The sequence below is a fragment of the Emys orbicularis genome, chromosome 1, assembly GCF_028017835.1.
Source record: "Emys orbicularis isolate rEmyOrb1 chromosome 1, rEmyOrb1.hap1, whole genome shotgun sequence".
NCBI lineage: Eukaryota > Metazoa > Chordata > Testudines > Emydidae > Emys > Emys orbicularis.
This window is the reverse complement of record NC_088683.1, coordinates 145,052,976-145,080,150: the sequence shown is the minus strand read 5'-3', so window position 1 is coordinate 145,080,150 and position 27,175 is coordinate 145,052,976. Positions and strand designations below refer to the sequence as shown.

General features: G+C 47.1%; 1 pseudogene; it reads left to right on the top strand.

Annotated features, from left to right (window-relative positions):
• Positions 1–25,428, top strand: LOC135886809 (scavenger receptor cysteine-rich type 1 protein M130-like; annotated as a pseudogene).
• The last annotated feature ends 1,747 nt before the right edge of the window (positions 25,429–27,175 follow it).

The window sequence follows — 27,175 nt, the reverse complement described above, 5'->3', positions numbered from 1 at the left end:
ATGGGTGAGCTGAGAGTAGAGGGCTTGTTTTGGGAGGCGAGAGTCTGGCATCCGCACACAATGTCCAGCCCAGCAGAGTTGGTGAGTGAGGATCATTGCTTCAGTGCTGGTGACATTGGCTTCAATGAGAATGCTGGTGTTAGTGCAGTGATCTTCCCACTTGATGCAAAGGATCTTCCAGAGACATCGTTGGTGGTACCTCTCCAGACTCTTGAGGTGTTGTCGATAGGTCACCCAGGTTTCACATCTATAAAGGAGTGTAGGAATAACAATTGTCTCATAGACCTGGATCTTGGTGTCCTGCTGTAGGTCATGGTCTGTGAAAACGTGCCAGAGAAGATTCCCAAAGGAAGCACTTGTGCACTGGATCCTGTGCTTGATCTCACTGTCTATTTTTGCCTTTTGAGAAAGTTGGCAACCAAGGTAACAGAAGTCCTCAACTCTTTCCAAAGTTGCTCTTTGGTTGCTCTTCAGCCAGGCTTTCCCCTTAGATCAGTGCTTCAGTTGCTTGGTGTGATATCTGTATATGTAGGTGGAAGAGAGAGGAAGAGCTGGGCAAACATCTCTTCCTTTATCGTGTCCTTTCCTTCCCCTTCCTGGACAATGGCTGTTGATGGGTTGTTTGACACCCCGCCTGGGCGTTGGTTACTTTCCTTACTGTTGCCTCTGGGAAGCTAATATCTGGCTGATTCCCCCAACTTACAGCATGTTTTAGTGACAACCATACTACACAATTATCATAACTTCATATGCATTAATGATATACATATATGAATAGAGAAATGACTTTCAGCAGATCATAACCTTTCCCCTGATACCTTACAACGCATGCTTTGTATGTAATATCACAACTGTATGAAAATTAGGTTATATGGGGGTTACAGCATGCTCTCCCATAGTATAGAATGTCACACTGGATGAGGAATCTGGGACTGGGAGCCAGTGGGGAGGAACTGGTTGTGGGTGAGAAAAAACAGATCAGATCAGGAACAAGGGTGTGGGGGAGTCTAAGACTAACTGGGCGATGAGACTGGAATAAGCAGTCAGGGTGGGGTGGGGGAGACTGAGAGCATATCTTCATGAACATTTAGTTTGTGGCAAGCTGGCGTGTAAATCTCCCCTTCACTGTCCTGCCATGCACTGAGTGTCCATGTGGACGGTGTGGCTGCGCACTGAGGCCTTGTCTACACTACTGCTTACGTTGATGTAAGTTATGTCGCTCAGGAGTGTGAAAACAACCCCCCTTCCCCGAGCTTACATTGACTTAAAGCAGTGTCTACATTGCACTATGTCAGCGGGATATGCTCTGTCGCCAAGCAAGCTTCTGCCTCTCGATGAGGTGGACTAATTATGTCGACAGGAGAGAGCTCTCCCATCGACGTCATGCGTCTTCACCAGACGCGTTAAATCGGCACCGCTGCATCGATACAGTGGCACTGATTTAGTGTGGTAGCGAAGAGAAGCCCTAGCAGTTCCCTTGTGTGCTTTGATCTATCCCATTTCCAAGCACTAGGGAAATGTTAGTGCGCAGCTGCAGGTTCCACATGGACACTCAGTGTACAGCAGGCTAGTGCGAGGTAAATTTACACCCCAGTTTTCCACAAGCTAAGTGTGTGTAGAGAGAAACCCTGAGACTGGATGAGGCATCCAGGGATGGAAACTGGGCCTTGGGACAGACAAGACAACCCAAGGCAAGGGTAAGAGTGAGAAACAGATCAGCTGAGGACCCCAGAGGGGAGGGACAGCACAGGAAACAGGGGGAAATTGGGACTTGGCCGGGGAAGCCAGAGGTGAAGTCTAGGACTGGCTTGGCAAGGAGACTGGGACTGGGGATGAGAAGCTTGAGGAGTGGAGACTGGAATTGGATAGACAAGAAGAATGGGACTGGGACACAGAGCAAGGGATGGGGAAGAGACAGGACCGGGACAGGTTGGAGGGGAGGAACACAAGGAGTTAGGCTTGGTAGAAAAGGGGAAGATGGGTCTGTGACGATGAGAGAACACACCTCTCCAGAGCCTGGAATGGAACCCAGTATCCCTGAGTTTTGCCATTCCCCTGCTGTCAGCAAATATTTGTCAAACACTCCAAAAAAATCTTCTGATACCTGTTTAGTGCTGGTCCACAAAGAGGATGACAACCTACTACTGCTGTCAGTTACTCCATTAGCTCAAGTGGCAGAGGTTTGTGTGGCAGATCTAAAGGTTCCAACCCTGCTGACGATCTATGTGGGTTTCAACATGATTCCGCATCTTAGAACTTCTGTTTTTTCAGTTTGTTTTTTTTTAAAGCTAGGAAATTATGCACAAAACATTACTTTTAAGGAACGTTAAGTTTGCAAAGTTGAGATGTAAAAAATAAGGAAATGGCAGAATTAAAGTTGTCTTTGCACCTCTATTTTGGCGTATGCATTAAGATATGGTCTTTCATTACATGATTACATGCTATTTTCTTCACAGAATAAACAGTGCTCTGAATCAGGGTTGTGGAGTGAAAGATGAGGTTGTCTATAGGATCTCTGCCTCATTTGTTGCAGGAATTGTGAAGTGTGCAGTGTGTGAGGCAGGGGATTGCAGAAAGAGAAAGGAGGGTCTCTTGTTAAGGCAGTTGGATGCTGCCCTGGGGAATTGGAGTCTATCCCTGCCTCTGCCACAGAGTTCCTATGTGATGTTTGGCAAGTCACTGAAACCAAATGTTTCCCAGGTGGTCATTAATTGTGTGTTCCTCATTTTATGGGTGGCCCCCTTGAGACCGTGAGTGTCTGATTTGCAGAAGTGCTGAGCACTCACAGCTCTAAACTGAAGTCAGTGGGAATGATGCTGCACTCTCAAAAGCCAGGACGTGGGTTTCTCAAGTTGGGCACCCAAAATCAGTGGACGCTTTTGATAATTTTGGCCATAGCGTCTCTGGGCTTTGTTTGTCCATGTGTAAAATGGAGATAACACTTCCCTGCCTCCCAGGTGTTGTCAGCTGTTGGCTGTGCGTGTTTTCTCTCTGTGTGTGTTCTTAGCTGTGCGCAGGTGGCTGACGCAGCAGACCTCGACCAAACTACCCAAGAAGACCACAGACTCGGTTCAGTGGCGAAGGCGCTCGGCCAGGTTTATTGCTGACAAAGCACGGTACTAGCTCCCCGGATCAATGTCAACAGTTACACTGGCACATCTATGCCCCTTACAATGGACTTGGCTCAGTGAGTGGCGAGACTTTCCACTTCCCCCCCGCTGAGGACAGAAAGACATCCCCTCTCTGACCTGTCTTTTTTACTCTGATACAAACAAGTTACTCATTGCCCCTCTGACGTGGCTAGTTACCACCCTTTACCATGTCCATCTAGGTAATCTTTTTGATAAGCTAAACAGATTGACCTCCTTTAATCTCTCACTGCAGGGCACATTTTCAAGCCCTGGAATTTTTTAACATCCTTCTTACAATGTGGACACTAAAAGCAGATGCAGTATCTGTCTCCCCAGTGCTGTACACAGAGAAAAAAATCACCTCCCTACTAGAGCGGGTTGGAAATTATCTGGTAAATCAGAGTTTCCTTGGAAAATGCCAGTTTGTTGAACTCAACATTTATCATGAAAGTGAATCAGGTTCTAGGAGAAATCCAGGGTCTCGTGGAAATGTCCATAGTTCCCTGACAGGTTCCTTGGTGGCTCCTGTTAGTCCTGCCATGCAGGTTGTCCCGGGGCTGGGTACCCCAGTCCTCTAGGATCTGCAGCTCTGGGGCAGCCCCACCATACAGATTGACCCAGGATTGGAGACCCTGGTCTTTCTAGGGTCTGTGCCTCCAGGGCAGCCCTGCCAATGCTTTCAGGCTCTCTGCCATGGGATAGGAAACTGCAAGCCCTGGGAGCCCCAGCTCTAACCAAGGCTCGGCTCCAGGGTCTGCATCAGGGATCCTGGAAGTCCTGGGATAGGTTCCGGTGTCCCAGGGTCTGTGGTTCTGGGACAGCCCTGCCTTTCAGAATGTCTCGGACTGGGCTATTTGCCTATTTAGGCTGCCAGCTGGCCAAGCAGTCTGGGAGCCCGGGGGTCCCCGGTCCAGGGCAGGCCACCTGATGAGGCTGCCCCAGAGCCCCAGCAGTGGCTGTGGGAAATTGACATGCTTGTCCTGATGTTAACAGTGTCACTCCGCATCTGTTGGGGTTCCTGGGAGCAAATTTCATGTTGGATACACCATGGGCTGGAGTTTCCAAAACAAAATTTTAGCCGGATTTCCAATTCACAGGAAATTTTAAAGTAGTGAAATTTCCTGTACACTGGAAATCCTGCATGTCAGCCAGCTGTACTCATTGCTCCCCTATTTATACATCCAAGGATCACATTAGCTGTTTTTGCAGCAGCATCACACTGGGAGCTCACGTTCAGTTCTTTGTCTACTATGACCCCTTGTCAGCGTTCCTTCCACACTCTGAACTCTAGGGTACAGATGTGGGGACCCGCATGAAAGCCCCCTAAGCTTATTTCTACCAGCTTAGGTTAAAACCTGGTACGCTGCCACCACCAAATGATTTAACAAGAAACAGGGAAAGGACCACTTGGAGTTCCTCTTCCCCCAAAATATCCCCCCAAGTCCTTACACCCCCTTTCCTGGGGAGGCTTGAGAATAATATCCTAACCAATTGGTTACAAAGTGATCAAAGACCCAACCCCCTGGGTCTTTGGACAATGGAAAAATCAGTCAGATTCTTAAAAGAAGGATTTTATTAAAAAGAAAAGGTAAAAATCATCTCTGTAAAATCAGGCTGGAAAATAACTTTACAGGGTAATCAGATTCAAAGAGCCCAGAGGAACCCCCTCTAGCCTTAGTTCAAAGTTACAACAAAACAGAGATAAATCTCCCTCTAGCAAAGGGAAAATTCACAAGTTGAGAAAACAAAGATAAACTAATACGCCTTGCCTTGCTGTTACTTACAAGTTTGAAATATGAGAGACTTGTTCAGAAAGATTTGGAGAACATGGACTGATGTCCAGTCCCCCTTAGTCCCAAGAGCGAACACCACACACACACACAAAAAAAGGCCCCTTCTGCCCCCCCAAGATTTGAAAGTATCTTGTCCCCTTATTGGTCCTTTGGGTCAGGTGTCAGCCAGGTTACCTGAGCTTCTTAACCCTTTACAGGTAAAAGGATTTTGGTGCCTCTGGCCAGGAGGGATTTTATAGTATTGTATACCGGAGGGTTGTTACCCTTCCCTTTAAAGTTATGACACGCCCCCCCAAATCACAGATAGTGTTGGACAGCCGGTTCCACACTGGCTGTGATTTCTTCCTAGAGCTCTAGGAGAAAACAGAGTTAATAAGACACATGCACCTTTAGACATACTACTGATTATATAAAAACTAACAATATGTCCCACATTCCAAGAACAACTTTTAACCAGTTGATTCTGGGAAACTTTCACGGGAGAGTGCATCAGCCACTTTGTTAGAAGCTCCTGAAATGTGTTGTATTTCAAAATCAAAATCTTGGAGAGCTAAACCCCACGGAAGAAGTTTTTTATTATTTCCCTTGGCGGTATGAAGCCACTTTAGTGAAGCATGGTCGGTTTGTAAGAAAAAGAAAAGAAAATAGAATATCAGGGTTAGAAGGAACCTCAGGAGGTCATCTACTCCAACCCCCTGCTCAAAGCAGGACCAATCCCCAGACAAATTTTTGCCCCAGATCCCTAAATGGCCTCCTCAAGGATTGAACTCACAACGCTGGGTTTAGCAGGCTAATGCGCAAACCACTGAGCTATCCCTCGCCCAATTGTAGTTGGAAATGCCGTCCCCAAATGTATGGGCGTAGCTTTTCCAGCGCGTACACAATGGCATAGCATTCCTTTTCACTGATTGACCAGTGGCTTTCCCTCTCAGAAAGTTTCTTGCTGAGAAACACGGCAGGATGGAATTCTTGATCCGGTCCTTCCTGCATTAAAACTGCTCCCACACCATGCTCGGACGCATCTGTGGTTACTAGGAACGGTTTGTCAAAGTCTGGGACCCTTAGCACAGGGTCAGACATGAGTGTCGCTTTAAGCTGGTTAAAGGTCTTCTGACACTCTTCAGGCCACTGAACTGCATTTGGCTGTTTCTTTTTGGTTAGGTCTGTCAGTGGGGCGGCGATTTAGCTGTAGTGCGGTACAAATCGCCTGTAATATCCGGCCAAGCCTAAGAAGGATTGGACCTGTTTCTTTGACTTTGGGAAAGGCCACTTTTGGATAGCATCCACTTTGGCCTGTAGGGGGTTGATAGTTCCTTGACCCACCTGGTGTCCAAGGTAAGTCACTCTGTTTAGGCCTATTTGACACTTTTTAGCCTTAACAGTTAGTCCTGCCTCCCTTATGTGCTTGAAGACTTTTTGCAGATGCTTTAGGTGTTCTGCCCATGAATCAGAAAAGATGGCCACATTGTCAAGGTAGGTGATGGCAGATTCTCCCAATCCTGCTAGGAGACCATCCACAAGTTTTTGGAAGGTGGCGGATGTATTTCACAGCCTGAAAGGGAGCACATTAAATTCATACAGCCCGACATGGGTGATGAAGGCTGACCTTTCTTTGGCAGATTCATCTAGCGGTACCTGCCAGTACCCCTTGGTTAAGTCTAAGGTAGAGATGAACTGGGCATGTCCTAGTTTCTCCAATAGCTCATCTGTGTGTGGCATTGGATAGTTGTCTGGGTGAGTTACAGCATTTAGCTTACGGTAGTCCACGCAAAAATGTATCTCCCCATCTGGTTTGGGAACTAGAACCACTGGAGATGCCCATGCACTGTTAGGTGGCGGATTACACGCATCTTTAGCATATCCTGGATCTCCCGTTCTATAGCAGTTTTGGCATGAGGAGACATCTGGTATGGTGGGGTTCTAATTGGGTGAGTATTACCTGTGTCAATGGAGTAGCATGCCCGTTTGGTCCGTCCTGGAGTGGCTGAGAACATCGGCGCGAAGCTAGTGCACAGCTCCTTGATCTGCTGTCGCTGCAGACGTCCAGGGGTCGTGGAGAGGTTCACCTCTTCCATGCCACCACCACTTTTTCCTTCGTAGTAGACACCTTCAGGCCACTCAGCGTCATCCCCTTCCTGGACTGTAAACTGGCAAACGTTTAATTCTCTGGAATAAAAGGGCTTTAGAGAATTAACATGGTACACTTTAGGCTTTAGGTTTGAGGTGGGGGATGCTATGAGATAGTTAACAGCTCCCAGGCGCTCTTGGACCGTGAATGGCCCTTCCCATGATGCTTCCATCTTATGGGCCTGGAGCGCCCTCAAGACCATGACCTTGTCCCCTACTTTGAAAGCACGCTCTCTGGCATATTTATCATACCAGGCCTTTTGCTCTTCCTGAGACTCTTTTAGGTTTTCTCTAGCAAGGACTAAAGAGTCTCGGAGGGTGTTTTGTAGGTTGCTTACAAAGTCCAGAATGTTAGTTCCTGGAGAAGGTGTAGAACCCTCCCATTGCTGCTTCACCAACTATAATGGCCCCTTAACCTCGTGGCCATACACAAGTTCAAATGGTGAAAACCCTAAACTGGGATGTGGTACAGCTCTGTAGGCAAAAAGCAACTGCTGCAACACTAGGTCCCAATCATTGGAGTGCTCATTTACGAATTTACGTATCATGGGCCCCAAAGTTCCATTAAATTTCTCCACCAGGCCATTCGTTTGATGGTGGTAAGGGGTGGCTACCAAGTGGTTCACCCCATGAGCTTCCCACAGGCTTTTCATGGTCCCTGCCAGGAAATTAGTTCCCGAATCCATAAGAATGTCGGAGGGCCAACCTACTCTGCAAAAATGTCTGTTAGTGCCTGGCACACACTTTTAGTTCTGGTGTTGCTTAGAGCTACTGCTTCCGGCCATCAGATGGCAAAATCCATGAAAGTCAGTATGTACTGCTTTCCTCTGGGTGTCTTTTTCGGGAAAGGACCCAGAATATCCACAACTACTCGCTGAAATGGGACCTCGATTATGGGGAGTGGCTGGAGAGGGGCTTTGACCTGGTCTTGGGGTTTTCCCACTCTTTGGCACACCTCACAAGACCGGACATAAGTAGAAACATCCTTGCCCAGTCCCTCCCAGCAGAATGACCTCCCCAAACGGTCTTTGGTCCTGTTCACCCCAGCATGGCCACTAGGATGATCGTGGGCTAAGCTCAAGAGTTTTACCTGGTACTTAGTTGGAAATACCAACTGTCTCTGAGGATGCCAGTCTTCCTGGTGCCCACCAGAAAGAGTTTCCTTGTATAAAAGTCCTCTTTCTACAACAAACCAGGATCAATTAGAAGAGATGAGAGGCGGTGGGTTGCTCCGTGCCGCCGTCCAAGCTCCCTGGAGGCTTTCATCTGCTTCCTGTTTGGCCTGGAACTGTTCCCTTGATGCTGGAGACATCAGTTCCTCACTGGACTGTGGACCTGGGCTTGGTCCCTCTGGAAGCGATGCAGGTGATGGTGCTGTTTCCGTTGACTGCGAACCGCTCTCTGCTGGAGCACTATGTGGTATTTCAGGCTCTGGCTGAGCCTCTTGTGTAGGGTTATCTGCTGCTTCTGCCAGTGCAGGCTCGCTGATGCCCTCTGGCATTGGAGTTGTAGACGGGGTTGCAAGCGCTGGACTCAGTGCTGGCAATGGTTCTGGTGCTGGTTGCTTCGCCAATTCCGGTTCTGGGATTGGCTTCGGCTGGGTCTCTGGGACTGGATCCACTACGGCTGTTGCAGTCGTTGGCAGGGGATCTGGTTCCACCACTTCTGTCTGGGTCTCTGGTAACACAGACACGGCCCTGGTGGAAGGCTCAGGAACAGGGATAGGTGTGGAAGCTTAGCCTGGCTGCGGGTGACCATTCCCACCCTCTTGGCTAGCTTCACATGGTTGGCCAAATCTTCCCCCAGCAGCATGGGAATGGGATAATCATCATAGACTGCAAAAGTCCACTTTCCTGACCAGCCCTTGTACTGGACAGGCAACTCAGCTGTAGGCAAATTTAAAGATTTTGACATGAATGGTTGAATCGTCACTTGGGCCTCTGGGTTGATGAATTTGGGGTCCCCTACCGATTGGTGGATAGCTGACACCTGTGCTCCAGTGGCCCATCCACGCTGTAAGCGTCTTCCTGCCCACACTCACAGTTTCCCTTCGCTCTGAGGTTACCTGGGAGGCATCTGGGCCTGAGGACCTTGGGTGTGACTCCAATGTAATGAACTTCAGTCTGTTGGGGTTCTTGGGGCAGTTGGCCTTCACATGCCCCAGCTGATTACATTTGAAACAGTGCCTGCTCAGGACGTGTGGAGATAAAACGTGGAAATACATGGACCAGAGTCTGTGATGCACACTTTGATCTCAAAGTTGCCAACATTATCTGTAATGAACTTGAGTGTGGAATAGCTGTATCTATCCCAGGAGGAGGTCACTTTGGAGAAGGACAAGGGCTGATCTTGACTGAAGAATTCCAGTGTGTGGGGAATGAGTCTCTCCTGTTCTCCTGTCCCAGGATATCAGAAGTGAATCAGACGTGCTCACACACAAATGATGCTGGTGTCATATGCTCACGTAAGAATTCAGCACAATGTCTTTAAAATCCCAGTTCTGTGTATTCTAGATTAGGGTGAAGCAATGTAATGATCTTGCTGAGTAGGGAGTTGGGTTTAATAGGGTTGGATCAAACCCCCAAACAAGCCAAGATAATTAGAAAGGGATCAAATGCCACCGGACTTTCCTTTCTTTTACTATTTGGTATAAAATAGTTCCAAGGTTCCCTCTCTAAACCCCTTCTCCCTTCTCCCCTGGGCACACAGGTTTCCGGCTGGTGAACGGCAGCACAGCGTGCTCAGGGAGGGTGGAGATCCAGGTTCTTGGTGCCTGGGGAACCCTCTGTGACTCACACTGGCATTTACCGGACGCCAACGTTCTCTGTCATCAGCTCGACTGTGGATTCGCTGTATTGGCTCCAGGAGAAGCGTATTTTGGGAAGGGAACTGGCTCTGTCTGGACAGACACATTTAACTGCAAAGGGACTGAAACCCATTTGGGACATTGCCCTGTTACTGCTCTGGGGGCCTCTCAGTGCTCACGTGACAATGATGCCAGTGTGGTTTGCTCAGGTAAGTGCAGGAGAAATGCTGGATTAAGGACACCTGCCCCTCAGTGTGTGACACTGCTCCCAGAGCAGGGGAACCTCAGGGCACAGCAAGGGGAGGGGGAGCTAGATCCTAAAGCACGTATAATAATAGTAAATGTATTAAATATAAAATTAAAGTAAATAATATCTCACAAAAGAATAGTTGTGACCTGGGAAAGCCCTGGATTCTCCAGTAAAAACATCAGCAACTCTGTCCTTACGCAGGGCAGCGGAGCAGGGGCAGCGCTTTGTCCTTCAGATTACATAAATGTCACCAATTCATTGTCCCCAGCATTCTCCAATAGTAATTAGAGGGGGGAGCTGGTAGTGACTCCGAATATGGAGGTTGCTTCACACTTTCTATTATAAAATATTCTCGGCACCTTCTTGAGAAGCTCTCGCACCTTCCTTGATTGCTGCAGCCTTTGAAATTTGGGAAGGTGTCAGTGCTGGGGCCAGGGAGGTGCCTTCTCCTAGTGCAGTGAGATTCCTCCCAGGTTTGGCTGAATTATAAACTGCTGAAAATCACCATTTCCCTTCTCTCTTGTGAGTTCCTGCGGGTATTTTTGGTAGCACACCACAGAGAAATTAGTGCTTTTACTCACTTAGCTTTTTTTTTTTACTTTTTTCACACCTTCCCAATTGAAAAGACTCAAAAGGTTTTTCCCCCTGCGTTCTTACTAATTTACTTTTTTCTAACTTTTTACAATGGAAGAAAAGATTAAAAAATAGAAGGGGGAGGAAGTGGCAAACCTGTAAATCCAAAAGCTGGAAAGGAAAATTGAATGTTTCATTTTCCAAAAGTTTAAATGAATCAACATTTTAGAGTCTACACAAAAATTTTCATTCCATTTCCACATGCCAGTATCTCAGATCTGTTTAAAAATTGAAATACTGCATTTGAAATACTTCACAGGAAAAATTTTGGGTTGTTGACCCGCTCTAATATTTACCTTTTATAAAAGTAAAAAATTAAACTACATTATTTAGTTGATTTAGTCAAAGCCAAAGGCACAAGAATTAGAAAATACCAGAGTTAAGGTTACCTATCTAATGTTAATTCAGCCCCCCACCCTCCCTTGTGCATATACATTATGATACAGTCTACTTGCATGCACACATCCTATTATTCTCACCTACCCCCAGCTCCTGCCTCCTTCAGTGCACAGGAAGGATGGTGCTCAGGGGATGGAGGAGCTGTTGAATATTTCTTTTTATCCTCATCATTCAACATGTGATCCAGGGCCTTATTCACTCTACATACCATACAAACACTGCACTGAATACAGAATTATTAATTTCTTCATGGACTTTTCTGTGGTGTTCATCACCATAGTATGAGAATGCACCACAAACATTAATGAAGTTGTCTTCATAACACCCCCAGGAGATAGCAGACTCTTATGATGCCCATTTCAAAAGTGACTTAGGCTCTTAGAAGCCCAAGAATAACATTTTCAAAAGTGCCTAAGTGACTTAGAGACTTAAATCCCATTTTCTCCAGTAACGTAGGAGCCCAGGAACCATGCAGACTTCTCCCTCTTGCTGCCTAAGTCACTTCTGAAAATGGCACTTAGGTTCCTACATCATTTAGCTGCTTTTGAAAATTTTACATATAACGATTAAACCTAAAATTCCAAACTCAGGGTGATTGGGCAGCAACCTGAGACCCTCAGTGCCTGATTCTTCAGAGTACTCACCATTTCTGCAGAGCTTTATGTGTTCAAAGTACTGTCCAGACATTAATAAACCCTCACGAAACTCCAGGGAAGCAGGTGGGTAAGTATTATTATTAGCTCCATTTTACAAATGGTGAAACTGAGAGAGAAAAGCAAAGTGACTTGCCCAAGGCCACCCAGTGAGTCAGCAGTGGAGACAGGATAAAACAAAGTGTTTTGACTCGCAGCCCTGTGCTCGTTCCACCCGACCACACTGCCTGACTGCAGAAGAGCTGAGCAGCCACATCTTTCCTTGACCCTAGTTATATTGACGGCTTGTAATCTTAGATGCATATACATGAGCGCAAGAAGCCTGGGAAACAAGCAGGAAGAATTGGAAGTCTTGGCACTGTCAAAGAACTATACTGTGATTGGAACAACAGAGAGTTGGTGGGGTAGCTCATATGACTGGAGCACTGTTATGGATGGGTATAAACTATTCAGGGAGGACAGGCAGGGGAGGAAAGGTGGAGGAGTTGCACTGTATGTAAGGGAGCAGTATGATTGCTCAGAGCTCCAGTATGAAACTGGAAAAAAGCCTGTTGAGAGTCTTTGGGTTAAGTTTAGAAGCGAGAGCAACAAGGGTGATGTCGTGGTGGGCGTGTGCTATAGACCACCAGACCAGGAGAATGCGGTAGATGAGGCTTTCTTCAGCCAATTAACTGAAGTTTCCAGGAAACGGGCCCTGGTTCTAATGGGGGACTTCAATCACCCTGACATCTGCTGGGAGAGCAATACAGCAATGCACAGACAATCCAGGAAGTTTTTGGAGAGTGTTGGGGACAACGTCCTGGTGCAACTACTGGAGGAACCAACCAGGGGCCATTCTCCTCTTGACCTGCTGCTTACAAACAGGGAAGAATTGGTAGGGGAAGCAGAAGTGGGTGGGAACCTGGGCAGCAGTGACCATGAGATGGTTGAGTTCAGGATCCTCACAAAAGGAAGAAAAGAGAGTAGTAAAATATGGACCCTGGACTTCAGAAAAGCAGACTTTGACTCCCTTAGGGAACTGATGGGCAGGATCCCCTGGGAGGCTAATATGAGGGGGAAAGGAGTCCAGGAGAGCTGGCTGTATTTTAAAGAAGCCTTATTGAGGGTGCAGGAACAAACCATCCCGATGTGCAGAAAGAATAGAAAATATGGCAGGCGACCAGCTTGGATTAACAGCGAAATCTTCGGTGAGCGTAAACACAAAAAAGAAGCTTACAAGAAGTGGAAATTTGGTCAGATGACTAGGGAGCAGTATAAAAATATTGCTCGATCATGCAGGGGTGTAATCAGGAAGGCCAAAACACAACTGAAGTTGCAGCTAGCAAGGGATTTGAAGGATAATAATAAGGGTTTCTACAGGTATGTTAGCAACAGGAAGAAGGTCAGGGAAAGTGTGGGACCCTTAATGAATGGAGTAGACAACCTAGTGACAGATGATGTGGAAAAAGCTGAAGTACTCAATGCTTTTTTTGCCTTGGTCTTCACAGACAAGGGCAGCTCTCACAGTGCTATCCTGGGCAACACAGTATGGGGAGGAGGAACAGCTCTCAGTGGTGAAAGAACAGGTTAAGGACTATTTAGAAAAGCTGGACGTGCACAAGTCAATGGGTCCAGATCTAATGCATCCGAGGGTGCTGAGGAATTGTCTGATGTGATTGCAGAGCCATTGCGCATTATCTTTGAAAACTCATGGTGATGGGGGGAGGTCCCGGATGATTGGAAAAAGGCAAATACAGTGCCCATCTTTTAAAAAGGGAAGATGGAGAACCCGGGGAACTACAGACCAGTCAGCCTCACTTCAGTCTCTGGAAAAATAATGGAGCAGGTCCTCAAGGAAACCATTTTGAAGCACTTGGAGGAGAGGAAGGTGATCAGGAACAGTCAGCATGGTTTCACCAAGGGCAAGTCATGCCTGACCAACCTGATTGCCTTCTACGATGAGATAACTGGCTCTGTGGATATGGGAAAAGCGGTGGATGTGATATAACTTGACTTTAGCAAAGCTTTTGATATGTGGTGGGGCGGTCACCCCGCTCCGGCTTGGAAATGGTTAAAAGCCAGCCCTTGGAGAGCGCTGGGGCTGAAAGCAGCCAAGTGAAGCCAATTGGGTAGGCAGCCACAGGTGTGGCCACACCCAATTAGGGTGCAGCTGGCCCTGATAAAAGGGCTTGGAGCTAGGCGGGGGAGTCTCACTCCACTGGTGGAGTGGGAAGGACCTGGCTGCTGGCTAGAGAAGGGTATCTCAAACAGAGTAGTGCTGGGGAAGGACAGGCAGAGCTGGGGAGCTCTGGCCAGGCGAGTCCCCAGGCTGAGACTGAGCTAAAAGGGCCTTTGGTACTGAGGCTGCAGCGGTGCAGCCAGGCTAGGAAAAGGCAGCAGCCCCTTGCCAATCATGAGCAGCCATTTCAGACTAGAGTTTGCTCCTGAGAAAAGGGGCTAGATGAAGACAGGCAGTTGGTCACTGAGGCAAGGTGAGCTTCAGGGAATTGGGGTTCCCCAGGAAGGGGAGGATCCCTTAGTGTGGGGGCACTGCTGTGGGGAGGTACCCCAGAGAAGGGGCACTGCAGGCTGGGAGGGACGTGGGGCCTGAACTAAAGGGTGGTACCTGAAGAAAGGAAGAAGTAGGCAGCAGCAAGGGAGACACTGGCCAGCAGGAGGTGCTCCGAAGCTGGAAGAGCTAATTCCCAGACCAACCAGCAGGAGGCATCGTGCCAGTGAGTGCTGCGCCATGCTACAGTCTACCACAGTATTCTTGCCAGCAAGTTAAAGAAGTATGGATTGGATGAATGGACTATAAGGTGGATAGAAAGTTGGCTAGATTGTCGGGCTCAACAGGTAGTGATCAATGGCTCCATGTCTAGTTGGCAGACGGTATGAAGCGGAGTGACCCGGGGTCGGTCCTGGGGCCAGTTTTGTTCAACATCTTTATTAATGATCTGGATGATGGGATGGATTTCACCCTGTGAAGTCGGTGGCAGAGGCAGGAACAGAACTGAGCTTTACTGAATGACAGTCACCGCTCTTAATAAGATCATCCTAGTTCTTCCTGCGCTCCCCTGCTCATTCTCTACAGGCCTTCCAGTTTCTACAGTGAATGAGGCAGGGGTTGTACAGGCAACAGCCTGACGCTGCACAACCCTGATTTATCCATCCTGGGCACTGAAAGTGGCCAGGGCCCTGTGGGGAAAATATTTCACTAGAAAACTTAATTTTAATGGCCAGCCAATCTGGTTCCCTTGTGGCTAAATGGAGCCTGTCTTCTGGGTCTATAGATCGGCAGAGTTTTAAGACCCAAAGAGGCCACTGTGATCATCTGCTTCTACCCTCACCAAAGGGATCCCTCCTGCTTAATGAAGTTGCAGCTCACCTCTCCGCCCCCTCTTCTCATCCATGTACAAAGTCTCCATAGGGCATCTTGACTGGCTGGAACTGGGGTCCTTACAGTGAAACCTACTGCAGAAGCCCTGGATTTCAACCTTCTTCCTAATAATGGACACATAGCTTCCAGGACTGACTCCGACAGAGACCAGAGTCACTGGTGCCGTTACACACCATGACTAAGCATATAGGGCCCTGCCCAGCATTCTCAACAGACATCTACTCTCCTCTTTACAGCTGATACCTTTGTACCTTGGGGGCAATTCACCTCACAGTTCTCCTGCTTCTCATAGAGGCTGCTACCTGCATTCCTAACTGAATTCCCTGCAGCCCTGCCCTGCCTCTCCTAACTACCTACCCAGCCCATACCCTGGTTCTCGGAGGGAACTCCTCAGCACATGAAGATTCTGATTTCTCCCTACAGTTGCTGGAAGGAGAATCCCTTCTAAGGAAAAACACCTGGTCCCTTCCGTACGAGCTCCTTCTGCCATGATCCCATCTCCCCTTCCTGAGGGGCTGTGGTACCAGTTATAGCCAGGAGCCTCCTCGGAAAGCCCCAAATCTACTCTCTACCCTCACACTACACTAGTGGCATAGCTAGGACAGGAAACCTGGGTGGGACCAGGCTTTCGGGGGGTGGGCAGTGATGGGAGGGGCAGAGGGAGGGGTGCAGGAGGGATCCAGTGCCCTGGGGAGGGGATAGGAGGGAGGGAGGGAGGGATTGCCTCCGTCCACCCCTTCCAGCCAGCCCTTACCACTCAGCAGGCACCCAAAGCTGAGGCTGCCCAGGGCACACAGGCTGCGGGGTGTGTCTTGGGTAACCGGATAGCAAATGTGAAAAATTGGACAGGTGATGGGAGGTAATAGGCAACTATATAAGAAAAATCTCCAAATATCAGGACTGTCCCTATAAAATCGGGACATCTGGTAATCCTAGGTGCGCCCTTTGGGCAAAGGGGGGTCCCGCTGGGGCTCGAGCTCCACCCATCCTTCCCGACCCTGGCTCAGTGTCCATCAGCCCAGCCACGTCCCTTTCCTGCCGGCGCCGGGAGCTGATGCCCCCGTCTCCGGCTCCAGCACGAGCCCCACCCAGACCTGCCCCAACAAGGCACACTCCCCATGGGGCTAGCACTGGGGTCAGAAACCAGGGAAACAGTGCACGGAGCTGGCAGGAGAGAGACATGGCCAGGCTGACGGACACCGAGCTGGGGTTGGGAGCCCCAGCCTGTGGATTCGGGGGGCTCCGGCCCTGATTTGGTTGGGTCTGGATGCTAACTGGGTGGGCCACAGCCCACCCATGGCTACACCCCTGCCTACACTAGCTGCATGCAGGCATTCTCCTGGTCCAGTCTTAGGGCGAACTCCTGGCTCTGTTGAAGTCAATGGAGGTTTTAGCATTGCCTTCAGTGGGGCCAGGATTTCACTCTTAGCCTTGAAATGTTATTTGGCTACCAAGATCCTTGAGCTGTTTGGACCCAGTGCACACACACTGCACCCGTCAGGTTGCTATACTAGTACATACTGTACCTGACACAGCCAGTGGGTGTGCCCTGCACTGACTCTGCTGTTGTCTTTGACATTGTCAGTCTCTTCTGGCTGCACCTGTGTCTGAACTCGGTGAGTAATTCCTAACTTACCACCTGTAGGATTCACTGATTCCAATACACACGCAAAGACTGAGATTCACATCCCAAGAACGTCACAATATTCACCAACAGAGAACGTCCACTTCCCCGCCCCACACACAACCTGCTTAGTGTGATGTGGATTGATCAGCTGGAATCTCACGTTGGACTCAGAGATGACACCACACTTCAGGGGACAACTCCTGGTAGAACCACCAGTGCCAGGAACTATCTCACACTAGGAGCTCCTGCACTGGACCCAGGTGAACCAAGAAAGTTGCCACCTACTGAGCAAAGATCAGAAGGAACTAAGGGAATTTATCAACAATAACTTGTTCCTGACCACGATGAACCCTGTTCTTCCATTGGTCAAACTTCCTCACGGCAAACTTGCCTAAATCATGCGCGACCCACCTGCTAAGTGCTTGTGCAGGCACCATTCACTGGCTTCCAGGCATTTAAACCTGGATAAAGTGACTACAGACCTCAGCAGCCATTCCACCACCACACACAGAGACTATTTTCCCAATCAGTAACCTGCAGGAATTCCCTCGCTCACTCATTTACAGGGTTTACTAGCAAGCCCTTCTGTCAAGCTCAGAGTTTTACAATCCTTATAGCACCTTCTACTTATAGAGTGAAAAGAATAAGTATCTTCTCACAGAGGTTGTTCCCTTTAACACTGTGGCACACTCTGACCAGTGGCTTATGCCTTCTTATTGAGAAACTGTCCATAATTTCATGTGCACTCTGTATTATTTCTAGTGTATAACAGGGAGTGTTATTCAGTGTGTTTCCCATCTCTCCTGTGCCTAGGTGGTTCTGAATCACTCAGACTGCTGAATGGAGAGAGCCGGTGTGACGGGAGAGTTGAGATTTCCCTCCGTGGTGTGTGGAGCAGAGTGCTGGATGACCAGTGGGACATGGACGATGCCAGCGTGGTGTGCAGGGAGCTCCAGTGCGGAGTCGCTGAGAAAGCTTATAACCCCCCTAAGTCTGAGCGAGGAACGGGCCCCGTGGGGCTGAGAAGTGTCCAGTGTGCAGGAAACAAGACTAATCTGATGCTCTGCATCATCTCCACATCTGAGGCAGAGCAGGCAGGAATTGCTGAGGATGTCGGCATTGTTTGCTCAGGTGAGGTGACTTACTATGAAATCTTGCAAACATCCTGTCCTTGTTGAAGGGGAATATGACCTGTCCTAGGGCCTATATATTCCCCAACTTGTGCAGTGATCACATCAGACCTTGAAAATATGTGGATCTGAGGATCAAACTCTGTTGTAAAAATATAGTATTATGTGCAGAGAAAAGCACAGCCATAGGATAGGTTAATGCACTGCAGCAACCTCGCTGTCTGTCTGTCTGTCTTGTGTTTTTAATCAAAACTTTTCAGATGTAAAACAGTTTCCTTGTTATGGAAATTTTCACAAACTTTTTTTTATTTTCATTGAACATTGTCAGGGTTACAGAGTTAGTTGCACCTTTCTCCCCTTTCTGGTGTCTCTATGTGCACCCACGTGAGGTCTGGCCCACTTGCCCTGGCCTGTCTTGGGGTGGAATCTCGAGATTCTTCCTCCGCTAGGCCTGGCCTGGTTACACTACCCTGTGCAAACCAACCGCTCAGCACCCTGCAGGTCCGACTGGGTTTCAGGCACCAGCATTTCTTCCCCCGGGGAACTTGTGTCCCGTGATAGTGACCTACAGCGTACTCAGAACAAAGCACTTTATTCAGCAGCTGGAACAACGTATTAGAGCAAAAGGGGTTTAAAAAAACAAACACCCCATACTTGTGTTGTAGCTCATCTAATCTCTGCTTCCCTGCAAATTAAGTGAGCTGGGCTTCCCTGGGGAGTAACAAGAAAAGAACAGAATGAGCCTGTGTTCTTGTAAGAACCAAGGTGCTCATGAGACCCAGCTGGGGCTCAGTTTGTCTGCCCCACTCTGTTCCCCTTTCTCTGTGAAGTTGCTTTTTCTGGAAGTCCCCACCCGTCCTGTGTGTGTCTCAGCTCAATTACCATATTGCTCAGTGGTCTGTGTTACAGGGCCAGGTGAAGTCTTCCTTCTGCCTCAGACTAGTTTTCCCGGTTGGCCAGCCAGGCCATCTAGGAAAACATCCCCATGATGATTGCTCCATTGTCCCGCAGTCAGCCCCATCCAGCTTTAATGACTGGCAGCCACTGGTCTTGTGACCATATCCACCTGTGGGACAGAGCTGCCTGTTCCCTCTGACACTGTGACACCATCTTAAAAGTCAAATTCTTAAGTCACAGTTCAGGGTACACAGCAGTAACCTCTACCCTGCCCCCACATTCACCACAAAAACAATCAGATGGGTTTTTGGTGGGGTTTTTTTTTTTTTTTAAAGAATAACGGAAAATTCTTACAATGAAAAATATTGATATCCATTCTAACATTTGTTGGGCAGAAGAGAGAATTTTCTGAGCATGTCAGTAAATATGTAACTACAGTGGCTTCTTATCTTAAAAACTTCAATAATGGGGTGTTCAAAATCAAAAAAGAAAAGAGGGGGAGGCAATGTGGCCTATTTCACAGAGCACTGGAACAGGACTCAGGAGACTTGGGGTCTCCTCCCAGCTCTGCCACTGGCCTGCTGGTGACCTCCAGCAAGTCATTCACCGCTCTGTGCCTCAGTTTCCCCATCTGTAAAATGGGGATAATGACATTGACCTCCTTTGTAGATTGCTTTGAGAACTACCACTGAACTGTGCTATATCCGAATTAGACTCTATTATTATTATTAACAGGAAAAGGAAGTCATACATAACCCTATTTCTCTTGGTGATTAAGTAAAACTTTTTGTTATAATGTGGTATTATGTCCTAATCTTAGTAGTACATCCTTTTGCTTCAATGAAAAGAAAAAGGAATTGAGGATTATATGATATTTTTATTGCTACTGATTGTACATCACTATTGTAACACATTGCTAAAGACACAAAAACTACCTCTAGAAATTGTTTTAAGTACATGAGAAGCAGGAAGCCTGCCGTACAGACCGTGGGGCCACTAAATAACAAAGGTGTTAAAGGAGCACTCAAGGAAGACAAGGCCATTGCAAGAAGCTCAATTAATTCTTTGCATCAATCTTCACTGCAGAAGAAGTGGGGGAGATCCCCACATCAGAGCTATCCTTTTCGGGTGACCAATCTGATGTACAGTCCAAATTGATGTGTAATAAGATGATATTTTAGACAAATTGATACACTAACCAGTAATAAGTCACCAGGACCAGATGGTATTCACCCAAGAGTCCTGAAGGAACTCAAATATGAAATTGCAGAACTACTAACTGTTGTATGTAACCTATCACTGAAATCACCTTCTGTATCAGATGACAGGAAGGTAACTAATGTAAGGCTGATTTTTTAAAAGGGCTCTGGAGCAGATCCTGGCAATTATCGTCAGCATCAGGCAAACTGGTAGGAACTACAGTAAAGAACCAAATTATCAGACACAGAGATAAACATGATTTGTGGGGAAGAGTCAACAAGGCTTTTGTAAAGGGAAGTCATGCCTCTCCAGTCTATTAGAATTCTCTGAGGGAGTCCTAAACGTGTGGATAAGGGTGATCCAGTTGATACAGTGTACTTGGGATTTCAGAAAACCTTTGACAGGGTCCCTCACCGAGGCTCTTAGGAAAGTTAAGTAGCCACGGGGTAGGTAAGAGGGAAGGTCCTCTCATGGATCAGTAACTGGTTGAAATATTGGAAACAAAGGGTAGGAATAAATGGTCACTTTTCACAATGGAGAGACATGAACAGCGGGTCCCCCCAAGGATTTGTACTGGTACCTGTGCTGTTCAACATATTAATAAATGATCTGGAGAAGGGTGTGAACAGTAAAGTGGCAAAGCCTGTAGATGATAGTTCAGTCCAAAGCAGGCTGCAAGGAGTTACAAAGGGATCTCACATTACTGCGTGACTGGCCAACAAAATGGCAGGTGAAGTTCATTGTTGATAAGTGCCAACCAATGCGCATTGGAAAAAAATAATCCCAGTGACACATATACGATGATGGCTTCTAAATTAGCCGTTACCACCAAAGAAAGAGATCTTGGAGTCACTGTGGATAATTCTTTGAAAACTGCTGAAAATTGAGAAATGATCAAAAAGGCTAATGGTATATTAGGAACTATTAGGAAAGGGATAGAAAATTAGACAGAAACTATCACAATAAATCCATGGTCTGCCCATACCTTGAATACTATGTCCAGTTCTTGTTGCCTCATCCACAGAAATGATATAGTGGAACTGGAAAAGGTACTGAGAAGGGCAACAAGGATGTTGAAGGGTACAGAATGGCTTCTGTCCAAGGAGAGACTAAAAAGATTAGGGCTGTTTAGCTTAGAAAAGAGACGCATTGGGTGATATGATAGAGGTCTTTAAAATAATGAATGGTGCGGAAAAAGTGAGTAGAGAAATGTTATTTACCCATTCACACAGCACAAAACCAAGGAATCACCTGATTACATTAATAGGCAGCAGGTTTACAAACAAGAGGAAGAACTTTTTCACACAACGCACAGCTAACCTGTGGAACTCATTGCCATGGGATGTTGTGATGGACAAAAGTATAACTAGGTTCAATACAGAACTGGATAAGTTTCTGGAGGAAAAGTCCACCAATGGCTATTAGCTAAGATGGTCAGGGTACAGCTCTGGTACCGGCCACTTTTGCAGACAGAATTCTGGTCTGACCCAGGCTGGCAGCTCTTATGTTCTTATGGTTCTTTTCTGGGGAGGGTTTAAATAAACAATGGCTTTCTTCAAATAACAGATTTTTTAACAAACACCTGTATCATGCACTGTACTGTTACTGCACTGAAATAATTGTTCATGCCGATTCCAGTTGCAGGGTAACTACGGCACAGTAAGGGCCCATTCCTGCTACCATTAGGGCAGGGAGAGTTTTGCTGTTGACTTCAGCAGCATTAGAATAGAGCCCTAAGTCTATTAGACTTTACCGTAGGTACATGTATCCACCTGCCTTTCTTCCTTTATTTGGAAAATAAATGGGTCCCAAGTCTGATTTTCTCCAAGCCGCTGGAACCTCCCAAGTCTGTAACAATTTAAAAGAAAATTGGAATTTTTGATAAATTTGTTAGTTAATATGATATTTCTTGCGCATCTTTAGAAGAGCTGTTTGAAAATGTTCAAGTTTTCCAAGTAGGAGCTGATTCTGCAAAGCTTTAGCTTCACTAGTAGTTCTTACTTTCAAGAGCTGTCCCATAAGGATGACTCAGACGACTAAAGGTTCAGGGTTAGGTCCAGTCCCCTTAAATGCTTTTTATCAGAAGTTTCTTCACAAGGATCCGGGCAGATCTGGCTGGATGGTGTGAACTGCACTGGTAATGAATCCAATCGTTGGGCGTGTCCTTCCAGGGGGTGGGGCCAGCACAACTGCAGACACAAAGAGGATGCAGGAGTTCTCTGCTCAGGTCTGGTCTGGGAATGCTCCCATGAGTCTGATAATCAGGGGAGTTAATGAAGTACATGGGTGTCTGAGGAGTGAGCTGAGGATGTTCAAAAATTTATCTCCTTTTTCCTTTCTCTCTCTCACACTCCCCGCTACTGGCAGTGGTCACCATTAAAAAGTCAGCATTGCCAACAGTTAATACCAAGGGGTACTACAAATATCAGATTGATTTCTGAATCTCGGGTACCACTGTTTGCAACTGTTGGCGTCTTTTAAATAATAATTTCATTGCTCATGGGCAGGTCACTGGTCTCTAGAAGAATGTCTCTGATTTTTCTGTAGAAGAATGGACAGGGTTGTTAGCGATCTCTGGGATTTCAGCCTTTAAACCCCCGTGTATTTCAGAATCAGAAACCTTCACACCCAACTTCTGCATTTCCTCCTAGAATTCACGGATCTGAGACTGGTGAGTGGCAGTGACTGTGCTGGCGACTGGAGGTTTTCTACAGTGGGACTTGGGCAGTGTTTGCAACAGTCCTATGGATGCTGTCACCATGGCACTTATATGCAAACACTTGGACTGCGGAGACAGAGGGACACTTTTGAAAGAGTTTACACATGGAAGTGGCTCTGGCCCCACCTGGGTGGATGGTGTTCGGTGCGATAAGCAGCACAGCTCCCTTTTGCAATGCCCGTCAGACCCTTGGAAACAACAATCGTGTAACAGAGTAGAAGAAACCCATATTGCTTGTGAAGGTAAATAGCAAACATATATACACACACACTCAACAGTCAGGTCTAGCTCACTGAAAGATTTTGATATAATTATTATATTTTCTTAAAAAGATCTAATGAAAAGTAACAACATATAACAATTATATCAATCTATATCTATAGCTATATAACATTCTCAGCAATGGTACAAACTTCTTTTTGGTATCTGAGGTTCTAGAAATAGTAATGTGGCCTCTTAATAACAAACATGGATATCGCTATTACAAAAACATACATTTCACCGCAACCACAATTAGGGCCTAATCCAATACCCAGTGAAGTCACGGAATCACAGATTTTAAAGGCTGAAGAGACTGTTAGGATCTTCTAATCTGACCTCCTGCATATCACAGGCCATAAAATATTAGCCAGTAATTCCTGCATCAAGCCAGTACATTTTAGTGGAGCTAGAGCAGATCTTTTAGAAATACGTCCAGTCTTGATTTAATGACTTCATATCAAGGAGACTTCCCATATCCCTTGGTAAATTGTTTCAATGGTTAATTAGCATGAACACATTCTAAGCCCTTCGCAATCCTTGTTACTGGGATCAGAATCTTGATCTCTCAAGTCTCACTCACACAGCAGCAGAGCCTTTCAGGAAAGCATTATTACCCTCATTTTACAGACAGGGAATGGAGACACAGAGATGAAGTGTCCTAAGGTCACCCATGGTGCCTTAATGAGCATTGGCTAAGGCCTCTAGTAAGAGCCAGGAACTGTTACTCATTAAAGAACATGATTCGTGTGCCTTTCTGGTTAAACATCTTCCAAGGAATAACAATCAGAAGTTTGGGCTGTGAAGTTCATCTATAGATCTGTGTCTCAAGTATTATTTATATTATGGTAACACCTAAAATCCCCAAAGGCCTTACTGCCCCAGGCACTCAAAACACAAATCGAGAGAGGCCCTGCCATACAGAGTTTACAGTCAAGATAGACCAGACGAGTGGGAGGGGAAACAGAGAACAGAGTTGAAGGAACTTGCCCAAGTCACACAGCAGATCTGTTGCAGAAACAAAAATAGAACCCGAGTCTTTTAAGTCCGAGTGCAGCACCATAACCACTGGACCACACTGCCTTTTCGTGTGGGGAAGTTCAGACCTGCAGCTCCTGTACAGCCCCCTCTCAATATTACTTTCCCTCTTCTGTTGGGTCCTGCGGTAATGAGGGTGAGTTTCAGCTCAGGTGTCTGTTTCCATTCCAGTCTCTGGGCAGAGGTGTTAGGGGGGTTGTCGCAGGGAGAGCTAGAGGAGAATCAGACACTGTCCTACCAGTTACATAAAGAGACACACCCACCAGCAGGAAGCTGCTTAAAGACTGCAAAATCCAGAGTAACCGATGAGTAGCTAATTAATTATTCAATAACCCAGATTTTGGCTTTCAGCCAATTTATAAAGCACTGGTATTAGGGATGTGAAATACCGATAAACCCTACTCGAACCTGCATCGCACACACTGTCCGATCCACTCACCTCAGCTTTCTCTCCATAGGAAGGAAAGGGAAACCACCTCAGACCCTGTTTACCGAATGCCCGAACTCTACAAGCTGCACAGGTATCTCTGCTTCTCTGTGTCTCCCTCTTGGTCCCTAAGGACTTTCCCAGCTGTCTCAGTAACATGTGAGGTTTCTGCATTTCCAGACCAGGAGAAGTTACGTGTTGTGGGAGGAGAGGACAGATGCTCGGGGAGAGTGGAGGTTTGGTACCGTGGCTCCTGGGGAACAGTTTGTGATGACTCCTGGGACATGGCGGATGCTAACATTGTGTGTAAACAACTGGGCTGTGGATCTGCTGTATCTGCCCCGGGGGAGGCTGCATTCGGCGAGGGGACTGGTCCCATCTGGGTGGAGACGTTGAATTGCAGAGGGACAGAGTCATCTCTCTGGGACTGTTGTTCCAAGCACTGGGGTGAGAGTAACTGTGACCATAAGGAAGATGCTGCTGTGAATTGCTCAGGTGAGTGACAGGAGATGTTTCTGCTACATGCTGTAATTTTCAGGGAGCAGTATGGACCAGCCCCTCCCCCCACTTTGTTCCCAGACCAGGCCCTTCCATCTCCTGTGTGCAGGAGGATCCTGGATGTTGTGGGATGGATCCTTTCTCAGGTCAGATTGGCTCAGACATCAGCCCACAAAGCCCCTGTATTCATCACAGGCCCCAGTGTGCTGATTTGTTACTAGTATCCTCATTGTTGTACAGAGCACAAGGGACTTGGGCCCAAAATCACTAACAAACAGGCCCTGTGCTGCTGTGAGGGAGTTTGTGGAAGTGACAGCTGGACAGTGCCCCCAAGGCCTCTCAGAGGTGAGGTTCTACCTGGTAACAAACACGTCACCTCCCCCTCACTCCAGGCTCCAACTCTCCTTCCTTTCCCTTTGCAGGTCCAACAGAGAGGACAGATTCTCTGAATACCCCAGTGTGACACTCTGTTCCTCAGCGGGACACCTTACACCCCATGTTCATCTTTATAAAATGATTGTGTGGCATCCAATGCAAAGTTTGTCATGTCGGGTGTCTTCGCAAGGCTCATGATGCACTGAGCATGGTTGTTATAGTGATGTTATAGTAATTGTTACAGTGATGTTATAGTAAGGTTATAGGTTATAATTTCATGTATGTAGTTATAAGGCTGAAAATGTATCCTCAGGGCTTAAAAGCAAGCCCAGGCAAAAACTCTCGAAGACACAAGGCAGTTCACACCTCCTCAGGGCATGGATAGGACAAACCCAGCCCAGCCTCACAGGAACAATGGACACTGGCCTAGGCAGCAACAAAAGAATCTGTTAGACCCTCGAGGGAGTCACCCCCTTCCTTTGGTCAGTTTGAGAATGTGATGAGGTTAATGCTCACCTGACTCTGAAGGGGGCAAAGCCAAGAGGAAAGAAAGGACATGATAAAAGGGAGAGACATTTTGCCATACTCTCTCTCTCTTCCACCTACATCTACAGACACCACCACCACCACCACACAGCGACTGAAACACTGATCAAAGGAGAGAGCCTGATTGAAAAGTAACCAGCCAGCCTGTGGTGAGAAGCATCTAAGTTTGTAAGGACATTGAAAGTGTTAAGATCAGCTTAGAATGCGTTTTGCTTTTATTTCATTTGACCAAATCTGACTTGTTGTGCTTTGACATATAATCCCTTAAAATCTATCTTTATAGTTAATACATCTGTTTGTTTATTCTACCTGAAGCAGTGCATTTGGTTTGAAGTGTGTCAGAGACTCCCCTTGGGAGAACAAGCTTGGTACATATCAATTTCTTTGTTAAATTGACGAACTCATATAAGCTTGCAGCGTGCAGTGGGCATAACTGGACACTGCAAGACGGAGGTAACTAGGGTTGTGTCTGGGACTGGAGATATTGGCTAGTGTCATATGGTTGCACAATCCAATCAGCTTACATGCCAGAGGCTGCGCGAGAACAGCCTAGGAGTGGGGGCTCTCACAGCAGAGCAGGGTAAGACTGGCTCCCAAAGTCAAGGATTGGAGAGGCCTAGCAGATCACTGGTCCAGATAACACCAGAGGGAAATGTCACACCCAGATAAAACATCCCCCTCCTCCCATTAAGAGTTAAATTTCCTTGGTGCTTGGGTTACAGAGGGAGGAGTTGCCAGCTGTAGCCCGAGGGAAGGAGCTCCTTTCCATGGCCTGTGAAATCTAGGGGTGAATGACATCTGGGTGGGAGCTGCAGGCCGTGCTGAGCAGGAGGTGGGCTATTATGACTGGGAGTGGATGGGTCATTACACAAACTTAAAACTATTTTCCCATGCTGAGGGATAGCTCAGTGGTTTGAGCATTGGCCTGCTAAACCAACGGTTGTGAGTTTAATCCTTGAGAGGACCATTTAGGAATCTGGGGCAAAAATCTGCCTGGGGATTGGTCCTGCTTTGAGCAGGGGGGGTGGACTAGATGATCTCCTGAGATCCCTTCCAACCCTGATATTTTATTCTATGCTAATTTTCCTGCCTACTGTTACTCACACCTTCTTATGAACTGTTTGAAATGTGCCTGATTACCACTACAAAAGTGATTTTTTCCTCCTGCTGATAATAGCCCACTTTAATTGAATTGTCTCGTTAGAATTGGTTCTTTTGTTGCTGCCTAGGCGGAGGCATGGCCAGGCGGCTCTGCGTGGTGCACGCTGCCCGCGCCTGCAGGCACCTCC